This window comes from Neodiprion virginianus, chromosome 4 (genome assembly GCF_021901495.1).
Source record: "Neodiprion virginianus isolate iyNeoVirg1 chromosome 4, iyNeoVirg1.1, whole genome shotgun sequence".
NCBI classification, from domain to species: Eukaryota; Metazoa; Arthropoda; class Insecta; order Hymenoptera; family Diprionidae; genus Neodiprion; species Neodiprion virginianus.
Genome location: NC_060880.1, coordinates 24,756,402 through 24,767,330, shown reverse-complemented (window position 1 = coordinate 24,767,330; position 10,929 = coordinate 24,756,402).

The following is a 10,929-nucleotide window of genomic DNA, read 5'->3' as shown; positions in this document are numbered from 1 at the left end:
CGCAGGATCAGGAGGTACAGAACCCGGTACTCGAAATCTGCGGAGCGCGATTCTCATCCGTCCGCTCTACTGCGTGGTTGTTTCCGGACTGTGGAATTCAGCTAGTTGATTTTCGTCTCTATAGATCGATGACGAGTATATACGTGTATAGCCGTATTGTTATAGATAATTTAGTTTGTCTCCTGGAAAATTATCAAATTTACAGTATGCATGACGTATTAATCGTAAATGGATCATATATATTAATATCGTACATGGACCGCATATACATATACACTTATTGGTCTCTGCATTATTATGACATCTGATCTATCATTATATATCATCCACGTATACAGACTTTTCCCGGGTACCTATACTTTAATTAGATCGGGCCAAGTACTGGCTTGGGCTTACCATGGCGAAGACTGTGTTACTCGGAAAGCGAATGCAGCCAGCATCATGTCGGAATCGGTAACTCTCTGATGTTCTGCAATAAGTTCTCAACTCTACCCTTGGAACATCTGAGGGGGCGCAGGCGCACGACGATTTTCGGTTGTCACACCAAAGCCCATTGGGGCAACTGTCTTTATATTCCTCAGTCAAGGTATTCTTCAGTCAACGGATATTATACGTACAGTGATTTTCAAATCTGGCTCGTCGTTGATCACGGGCTCAAGTAAGCGACGTTACCAAATATTCGCACGCCTACAAGCAAACGCGTTCGGTGTACGTTCTCGTTGGTTTATCGTGAAATATTTCTTCAGAATTTCCGAGAACCCTCGTTTTTTTTGTCACCTATAGAATTCTGATAATTCATACTACGTATACATCGGTTTTTGTGTAAGCCGTAACTCGTTAAAGGTAAAAAAACCTTCGACTGCATTTTTGACAATGATAGATCGGCCGTAACCCCCGTTTTATAAAAGTTCATTCTCATCGGTTTTCAACATAATTTATTTCTGTTGTGTGCCCGATAACTAACCCCTAAATTTCGGACACTTGGACTACTTCACTTTGTGAACAATATACCAAATCTTAGAAACTCTCCTGAGTCAGTCGATTACCGGAAAAACCACTTTAAGCTTACTCTTAATGCGCTGCGATCAACAGATAAAAAGTTACAGCCAAAAAACAGAAGATTTCCCTCCGAACTTTTCTGCTGTTGGTTCTACGCTCTTTTCGATGCGTGAAACTTTTGGCTCCGAATATGAAGATAAGAATTAGGCGAGTCCCTTTGCATTTTTGACGACAATTTTCGCGATTTTGAAAAGTGCTGGAATAATATCTTTCATACACTATTCCGACGTAATTTTGCGAGAGAAATCAATTGGGCGCAGTCCCAATACGCTGCGATCAACGCATCAAAAGTTATAGCCAAAAAACGAAACCCTGTGATTTCGACATTTTTCAGAAGATGCTTTTTCCTTCGTAGTTTCTCTCCTGTTCATCCCACGCTGTTTTTGCTGCGTTATCTGAGTTCCTTAGGGTCCAATTGATCAGAAAAGCGTCACACAAATCGAATCGGAGACCAAAAATTTTTCGCCAAAAAAAACAGCAAGGCTTACCCCTTTGTATTTTTGGCGAAAATTTTCGCGATTTTGAAAAGTGCTGAAATAATATCTTTCATACACTATTCCGACGTAATTTTGCGAGAGAAATCGATTGGGCGCAGTCCCAATACGCTGCGATCAACGCATCAAAAGTTACAGCCGAAAAACGAAACCCTGTGATTTCGACATTTTTCAGCAGATGCTTTTTCCTTCGTACCTTTTTTCCTGTTGATTCCACGCTCTTTTCGCTGCGTTCTCTGAGTTCCTGGGGATCCAATTGGTCAGGAAAGAGTCATACAAGTCGAATCTGAGACCACAAATTTTTGGCTCCAAAAATGAAGAAAAAAGTAAGGCTAACCCCTTTCCATTTTTGGCGAAAATTTTCGCGATTCTGAAAAGTGCTGAAATGAATTCTTTCTGGCACTAATCAGACGTAATTTTGCGAGACAAATCGATTAAGCGCAGTCCCGATACGCTGCGAGCAGCGAATCAAAAGTTACAGCCAAAAAACAAAACCTGTGATTATATGAATCCTTACGTAATGTTTTTGATGTGTTCTTATACTGAAAATATTTATTGCTATTCCAGGTACAACCCGAGGTGGTTATCGGTGGTTGTTCGAGGTGGTTGGCGATTGTTGGAGGTGGTCGGAGGTGGACGAGGAGGAGGACGAACTGAACTGAGTCTCAAAGCCCTGTTGACATAAAAGCAGCTATTCGATAGAAATTATAGTTTATAGTTTACACAGCCCATTGCATGATATTTCGTTACAAATACATATGTTTCAATGTATTTAGGAATAATTTATCAAATATACAGAGGTCATGTGCAAATAATAAATGAATTCGACCGCAGTTTGATGTATTCATTAGAGCTTTAACAATAAATTTGAGCTTTGTTACTTCTTTTATTTTATTATGGATAATCAAAAACATTTCCGACTAATCATGCTGTGGAAGCATGGGGATTAAACCAAACGTAGCAAAAGATTAGAAACAGTGTTTGTAGAGTACGGGTATTTTTCTCATAATGCAAATAGAATAGAATACCACGCCTTGCGAATTAGCTTTCCAGTCAGAGATGAATGATGAATTTTAAGGACTGCATTATCGTTGTTGAATACTCTACGCCTCATGGGAAACGAAAATCTGTAACGATAAAATTGATGCACCGGATCATCGTCGACTTTAACTTTTGAAATGTCCTACCATTTTCGAACACCTCCTACCTCCCCCTGCCACCTCCGACCATCAATGGCCACTTTCGACCATCCCCTATCACCTTCTGCCAGCGCCGACCACCTCCTAATATTTCCGAACACCTCCGACCATCCTATTTAGCTATATTACCAGATTAGCTATGATATGAAAAGAGAAGAATTATTCATTTCGAAATGGAATTCTATTCGACGCGCGCTCGATGTATTCCATAACATTAGTATTCATAATTATTCCAACAACTTTTCATTTGCTCTCTCGATCTTGAATTTTCATAGGCATAGAATCGAAACGTTGTTTTAGCTGGTCGCAAGTGAAGTATCTGCGTTGGGTAAAGGAGCAGAATTGTTTTTCGAAAAGTATTCGGATGGAAAAAAATTCAGAGTAACTGTAATACATCACGGATGCGCTAATTTTGAACGAAATGAAATGGATGCTTCGTATATGAGACGGTATTTAACGCTGCGTAGTGGTTTAAAGACCTAGAAAGGTGATAGGGAGAGAAAGAACGACGCTTCTTGACATTTCGAGTTTATTTTAACACACATTTGAAAGATACGAGCGAAATTTTTCATCATCCAACTGTCGCAGAACGGCAGCGTTATTAGCCGACCCGTTCACTGAAGAATATATCCTCAATCAACGGCTGACCATCGAAGGGCCTGGCCGCTTGAGTCTGGAATCGGCAGGAGAGATAAAGTGCGTATTTCTTGTATGAAATGTGAAAACTAAAATCATTATACATCATATCATATCATCGTACATCATACATCATACATCATACATCGTACATCACACATCGTACATCATACATCATCATACATAGTATCAAAGTTCGAAACCATAGTTTGGATGTCGGACGTTCAGAAAGTGACGTCACCAATTCAAAATCAGCTAGCCGAATTTCTCAGTCTGGAAACAACCGCGCAGTAGAGCGGACGCATGAGAGTCGCGCTCCGCAAATTTCGAGTACCGGGTTCTCAGCCTCCCGGATCCCGCGCTTCGGGTCCGCTACGCGGTGAAACTCAACTTCCAGGATAAGCGCTCCGTGGTTCCTGGTTCACGTTTACAATAAATTATTTCAATTCGTTTTTCGCGCAACCCCAAATTCGGTGGCTGTCAGTCCGCTAATAAAATTTCTCGACTTCCAGGATAAGCGCTCCGTGGTTCCTGGTTCACGTTTACAATAAATTATTTCAATTCGTTTTTCGCGCAACCCCAAATTCGGTAGCTGTCAGTCCGCTAATAAAATTTCTCGACTTCCAGGATAAGCGCTCCGTGGTTCCTGGTTCACGTTTACAATAAATTATTTCAATTCGTTTTTCGCGCAACCCCAAATTCGGTGGCTGTCAGTCCGCTAATAAAATTTCTCGACTTCCAGGATAAGCGCTCCGTGGTTCCTGGTTCACGTTTACAATAAATTATTTCAATTCGTTTTTCGCGCAACCCCAAATTCGGTGGCTGTCAGTCCGCTAATAAAATTTCTCGACTTCCAGGATAAGCGCTCCGTGGTTCCTGGTTCACGTTTACAATAAATTATTTCAATTCGTTTTTCGCGCAACCCCAAATTCGGTAGCTGTCAGTCCGCTAATAAAATTTCTCGACTTCCAGGATAAGCGCTCCGTGGTTCCTGGTTCACGTTTACAATAAATTATTTCAATTCGTTTTTCGCGCAACCCCAAATTCGGTGGCTGTCAGTCCGCTAATAAAATTTCTCGACTTCCAGGATAAGCGCTCCGTGGTTCCTGGTTCACGTTTACAATAAATTATTTCAATTCGTTTTTCGCGCAACCCCAAATTCGGTAGCTGTCAGTCCGCTAATAAAATTTCTCGACTTCCAGGATAAGCGCTCCGTGGTTTCTGGTTCACGTTTACAATAAATTATTTCAATTCGTTTTTCGCGCAACCCCAAATTCGGTAGCTGTCAGTCCGCTAATAAAATTTCTCGACTTCCAGGATAAGCGCTCCGTGGTTTCTGGTTCACGTTTACAATAAATTATTTCAATTCGTTTTTCGCGCAACCCCAAATTCGGTGGCTGTCAGTCCGCTAATAAAATTTCTCGACTTCCAGGATAAGCGCTCCGTGGTTCCTGGTTCACGTTTACAATAAATTATTTCAATTCGTTTTTCGCGCAACCCCAAATTCGGTAGCTGTCAGTCCGCTAATAAAATTTCTCGACTTCTAGGATAAGCGCTCCGTGGTTCCTGGTTCACGTTTACAATAAATTATTTCAATTCGTTTTTCGCGCAACCCCAAATTCGGTAGCTGTCAGTCCGCTAATAAAATTTCTCGACTTCCAGGATAAGCGCTCCGTGGTTTCTGGTTCACGTTCACAATAAATTATTTCAATTCGTTTTTCGCGCAACCCCAAATTCGGTGGCTGTCAGTCCGCTAATAAAATTTCTCGACTTCCAGGATAAGCGCTCCGTGGTTCCTGGTTCACGTTTACAATAAATTATTTCAATTCGTTTTTCGCGCAACCCCAAATTCGGTAGCTGTCAGTCCGCTAATAAAATTTCTCGACTTCCAGGATAAGCGCTCCGTGGTTCCTGGTTCACGTTTACAATAAATTATTTCAATTCGTTTTTCGCGCAACCCCAAATTCGGTGGCTGTCAGTCCGCTAATAAAATTTCTCGACTTCCAGGATAAGCGCTCCGTGGTTCCTGGTTCACGTTTACAATAAATTATTTCAATTCGTTTTTCGCGCAACCCCAAATTCGGTGGCTGTCAGTCCGCTAATAAAATTTCTCGACTTCCAGGATAAGCGCTCCGTGGTTCCTGGTTCACGTTTACAATAAATTATTTCAATTCGTTTTTCGCGCAACCCCAAATTCGGTAGCTGTCAGTCCGCTAATAAAATTTCTCGACTTCCAGGATAAGCGCTCCGTGGTTTCTGGTTCACGTTTACAATAAATTATTTCAATTCGTTTTTCGCGCAACCCCAAATTCGGTAGCTGTCAGTCCGCTAATAAAATTTCTCGACTTCCAGGATAAGCGCTCCGTGGTTTCTGGTTCACGTTTACAATAAATTATTTCAATTCGTTTTTCGCGCAACCCCAAATTCGGTGGCTGTCAGTCCGCTAATAAAATTTCTCGACTTCCAGGATAAGCGCTCCGTGGTTCCTGGTTCACGTTTACAATAAATTATTTCAATTCGTTTTTCGCGCAACCCCAAATTCGGTGGCTGTCAGTCCGCTAATAAAATTTCTCGACTTCCAGGATAAGCGCTCCGTGGTTCCTGGTTCACGTTTACAATAAATTATTTCAATTCGTTTTTCGCGCAACCCCAAATTCGGTAGCTGTCAGTCCGCTAATAAAATTTCTCGACTTCCAGGATAAGCGCTCCGTGGTTTCTGGTTCACGTTTACAATAAATTATTTCAATTCGTTTTTCGCGCAACCCCAAATTCGGTGGCTGTCAGTCCGCTAATAAAATTTCTCGACTTCCAGGATAAGCGCTCCGTGGTTCCTGGTTCACGTTTACAATAAATTATTTCAATTCGTTTTTCGCGCAACCCCAAATTCGGTAGCTGTCAGTCCGCTAATAAAATTTCTCGACTTCCAGGATAAGCGCTCCGTGGTTCCTGGTTCACGTTTACAATAAATTATTTCAATTCGTTTTTCGCGCAACCCCAAATTCGGTAGCTGTCAGTCCGCTAATAAAATTTCTCGACTTCTAGGATAAGCGCTCCGTGGTTCCTGGTTCACGTTTACAATAAATTATTTCAATTCGTTTTTCGCGCAACCCCAAATTCGGTAGCTGTCACTCGGTCGTTGGGGGTGGTTGAAGATGGTCGGCGGTGGACGAGGAGGAGGACAAGGAGGACGAGGATTTGTGCTCGGTGAGTAAAACACTCTTATAATATTTCATGGCAATTGTAATTATATTTTATTTGAAATATTTCAAACTAGTCATGTTTACAATAAATTATTTCAATTCATTTTTCGTGCAAGCACATATTCAGTAGCTATGAATAATCTTATACAATTTGTTATATTATTAATTAATTAATTAATATTCTTATAATATTTAATGGCAATTGTAATTATATTTCATCTGAAATATTACAAACTTGTCACGTTTACAATAAATTATTTCAATTCATTTTTCGTGCAAGCACATATTCAGTAGCTATGAATAATCTTGTACAATTTATTATATTATTAATTAATTGATTAATTACATCAATCCTTACACAATATTTTTAATGTGTTCCTATACTAAAAATATTCATTACTATTCCAGGTATTACCCGAGGTGGTCGGAGGTGGACGAGGAGGAGGACGAGCTGGACGAGGAGGAGGACCAGGTGGACGAGGAGGAGGACGAGGTGGACGAGGAGGAGGCGGGGTGGGTCGTGGGAGAGGACCTCTCCTCTCCTCAGAGGAGGGGAGGGGGAGGGGCAGGGAAGGGGGAGTGGTGGGCGGGGAGGGGTAAGGGATGGGAAGGGAAGGGAAGGGAAGGGGAGAGGTGGGTGGCGGGGAGGGGGGCAGGGGAGGGGGAGGGGCAGGAGGGTGGGCGGGAGGGAGGGAGGGAGGGAGGGAGGGCAGGCGGGCGGGCGGGTGGGAGGGCGCGAGAGGGGGGGTGGGGGGTGTAATGCTCTATTAACTCTAACAGGCTCGCATCGACATCCGTCCTCCACTCTCTCCCTCCCCCCACCCCGCCCGCCCGCCCTCCCTCCCTCCCTCCCTCCCACCCTCCCTCCCGCCCTCCCTCCCTCCCTCCTTCCCTCCCTCCCCCTCCTGCCCCTCCCCCTCCCCGCCACCCACCTCTCCCCTTCCCTTCCCTTCCCTTACCCCTCCCCGCCCTCCACTCCCCCTCCCCTCCTCTGAGGAGAGGAGAGGTCCTCTCCCACGACCCACCCCGCCTCCTCCTCGTCCACCTCGTCCTCCTCCTCGTCCACCTGGTCCTCCTCCTCGTCCAGCTCGTCCTCCTCCTCGTCCACCTCCGACCACCTCGTGTAATACCTGGAATAGTAATGAATATTTTTAGTATAGGAACACATTAAAAATATTGTGTAAGGATTAATGTAATTAATCAATTAATTAATAATATAATAAATTGTACAAGATTATTCATAGCTACTGAATATGTGCTTGCACGAAAAATGAATTGAAATAATTTATTGTAAACGTGACAAGTTTGTAATATTTCAGATGAAATATAATTACAATTGCCATTAAATATTATAAGAATATTAATTAATTAATTAATAATATAATAAATTGTACAAGATTATTCATAGCTACTGAATATGTGCTTGCACGAAAAATGAATTGAAATAATTTATTGTAAACGTGACAAGTTTGTAATATTTCAGATGAAATATAATTACAATTGCCATTAAATATTATAAGAATATTAATTAATTAATTAATAATATAACAAATTGTATAAGATTATTCATAGCTACTGAATATGTGCTTGCACGAAAAATGAATTGAAATAATTTATTGTAAACATGACTAGTTTGAAATATTCCAAATAAAATATAATTACAATTGCCATGAAATATTATAAGAGTGTTTTACTCACCGAGCACAAATCCTCGTCCTCCTTGTCCTCCTCCTCGTCCACCGCCGACCATCTTCAACCACCCCCAACGACCGAGTAACAGCTACCGAATTTGGGGTTGCGCGAAAAACGAATTGAAATAATTTATTGTAAACGTGAACCAGGAACCACGGAGCGCGTATCCTGGAAGTCGAGAAATTTTATTAGCGGACTGACAGCTACCGAATTTGGGGTTGCGCGAAAAACGAATTGAAATAATTTATTGTAAACGTGAACCAGGAACCACGGAGCGCTTATCCTGGAAGTCGAGAAATTTTATTAGCGGACTGACAGCTACCGAATTTGGGGTTGCGCGAAAAACGAATTGAAATAATTTATTGTCAACGTGAACCAGGAACCACGGAGCGCTTATCCTGGAAGTCGAGAAATTTTATTAGCGGACTGACAGCTACCGAATTTGGGGTTGCGCGAAAAACGAATTGAAATAATTTATTGTCAACGTGAACCAGGAACCACGGAGCGCTTATCCTGGAAGTCGAGAAATTTTATTAGCGGACTGACAGCTACCGAATTTGGGGTTGCGCGAAAAACGAATTGAAATAATTTATTGTAAACGTGAACCAGGAACCACGGAGCGCTTATCCTGGAAGTCGAGAAATTTTATTAGCGGACTGACAGCCACCGAATTTGGGGTTGCGCGAAAAACGAATTGAAATAATTTATTGTCAACGTGAACCAGGAACCACGGAGCGCTTATCCTGGAAGTCGAGAAATTTTATTAGCGGACTGACAGCTACCGAATTTGGGGTTGCGCGAAAAACGAATTGAAATAATTTATTGTCAACGTGAACCAGGAACCACGGAGCGCTTATCCTGGAAGTCGAGAAATTTTATTAGCGGACTGACAGCTACCGAATTTGGGGTTGCGCGAAAAACGAATTGAAATAATTTATTGTAAACGTGAACCAGGAACCACGGAGCGCTTATCCTGGAAGTCGAGAAATTTTATTAGCGGACTGACAGCCACCGAATTTGGGGTTGCGCGAAAAACGAATTGAAATAATTTATTGTAAACGTGAACCAGGAACCACGGAGCGCTTATCCTGGAAGTCGAGAAATTTTATTAGCGGACTGACAGCTACCGAATTTGGGGTTGCGCGAAAAACGAATTGAAATAATTTATTGTAAACGTGAACCAGGAACCACGGAGCGCTTATCCTGGAAGTCGAGAAATTTTATTAGCGGACTGACAGCTACCGAATTTGGGGTTGCGCGAAAAACGAATTGAAATAATTTATTGTAAACGTGAACCAGGAACCACGGAGCGCTTATCCCGGAAGTCGAGAAATTTTATTAGCGGAGTGACAGCTACCGAATTTGGGGTTGCGCGAAAAACGAATTGAAATAATTTATTGTAAACGTGAACCAGGAACCACGGAGCGCTTATCCTGGAAGTCGAGAAATTTTATTAGCGGACTGACAGCCACCGAATTTGGGGTTGCGCGAAAAACGAATTGAAATAATTTATTGTAAACGTGAACCAGGAACCACGGAGCGCTTATCCTGGAAGTCGAGAAATTTTATTAGCGGACTGACAGCCACCGAATTTGGGGTTGCGCGAAAAACGAATTGAAATAATTTATTGTAAACGTGAACCAGAAACCACGGAGCGCTTATCCTGGAAGTCGAGAAATTTTATTAGCGGACTGACAGCTACCGAATTTGGGGTTGCGCGAAAAACGAATTGAAATAATTTATTGTAAACGTGAACCAGGAACCACGGAGCGCTTATCCTGGAAGTTGAGTTTCACCGCGTAGCGGACCCGAAGCGCGGGATCCGGGAGGTTGAGAACCCGGTACTCGAAATTTGCGGAGCGCGACTCTCATGCGTCCGCTCTACTGCGCGGTTGTTTCCAGACTGAGAAATTCGGCTAGCTGATTTTGAATTGGTGACGTCACTTTCTGAACGTCCGACATCCAAACTATGGTTTCGAACTTTGATACTATGTATGATGATGTATGATGTACGATGTGTGATGTACGATGTATGATGTACGATGATATGATATGATGTATAATGATTTTAGCTTTCACATTTCATACAAGAAATACACACTTTATCTCTCCTGCCGATTCCAGACTCAAGCGACCAGGCCCTTCGATGGTCAGCCGTTGATTGAGGATATATTCTTCAGTGAACGGGTCGGCTAATAACGCTGCCGTTCTGCGGCAGTTGGATGATGAAAAATTTCGCTCGTATCTTTCAAATGTGTGTTAAAATAAACTCGAAATGTCAAGAAGCGTCGTTCTTTCTCTCCCTATCACCTTTCTAGGTCTTTAAACCACTACGCAGCGTTAAATACCGTCTCATATACGAAGCATCCATTTCATCTCGTTCAAAATTAGCGCATCTGTGATGTATTACAGTTACTCTGAATTTTTTTCCATCCGAATACTTTTCGAAAAACAATTCTGCTCCTTTACCCAACGCAGATACTTCACTTGCGACCAGCTAAAACAACGTTTCGATTCTATGCCTATGAAAATTCAAGATCGAGAGAGCAAATGAAAAGTTGTTGGAATAATTATGAATACTAATGTTATGGAATACATCGAGCGCGCGTCGAATAGAATCCCATTTCGAAATGAATAATTCTTCTCTTT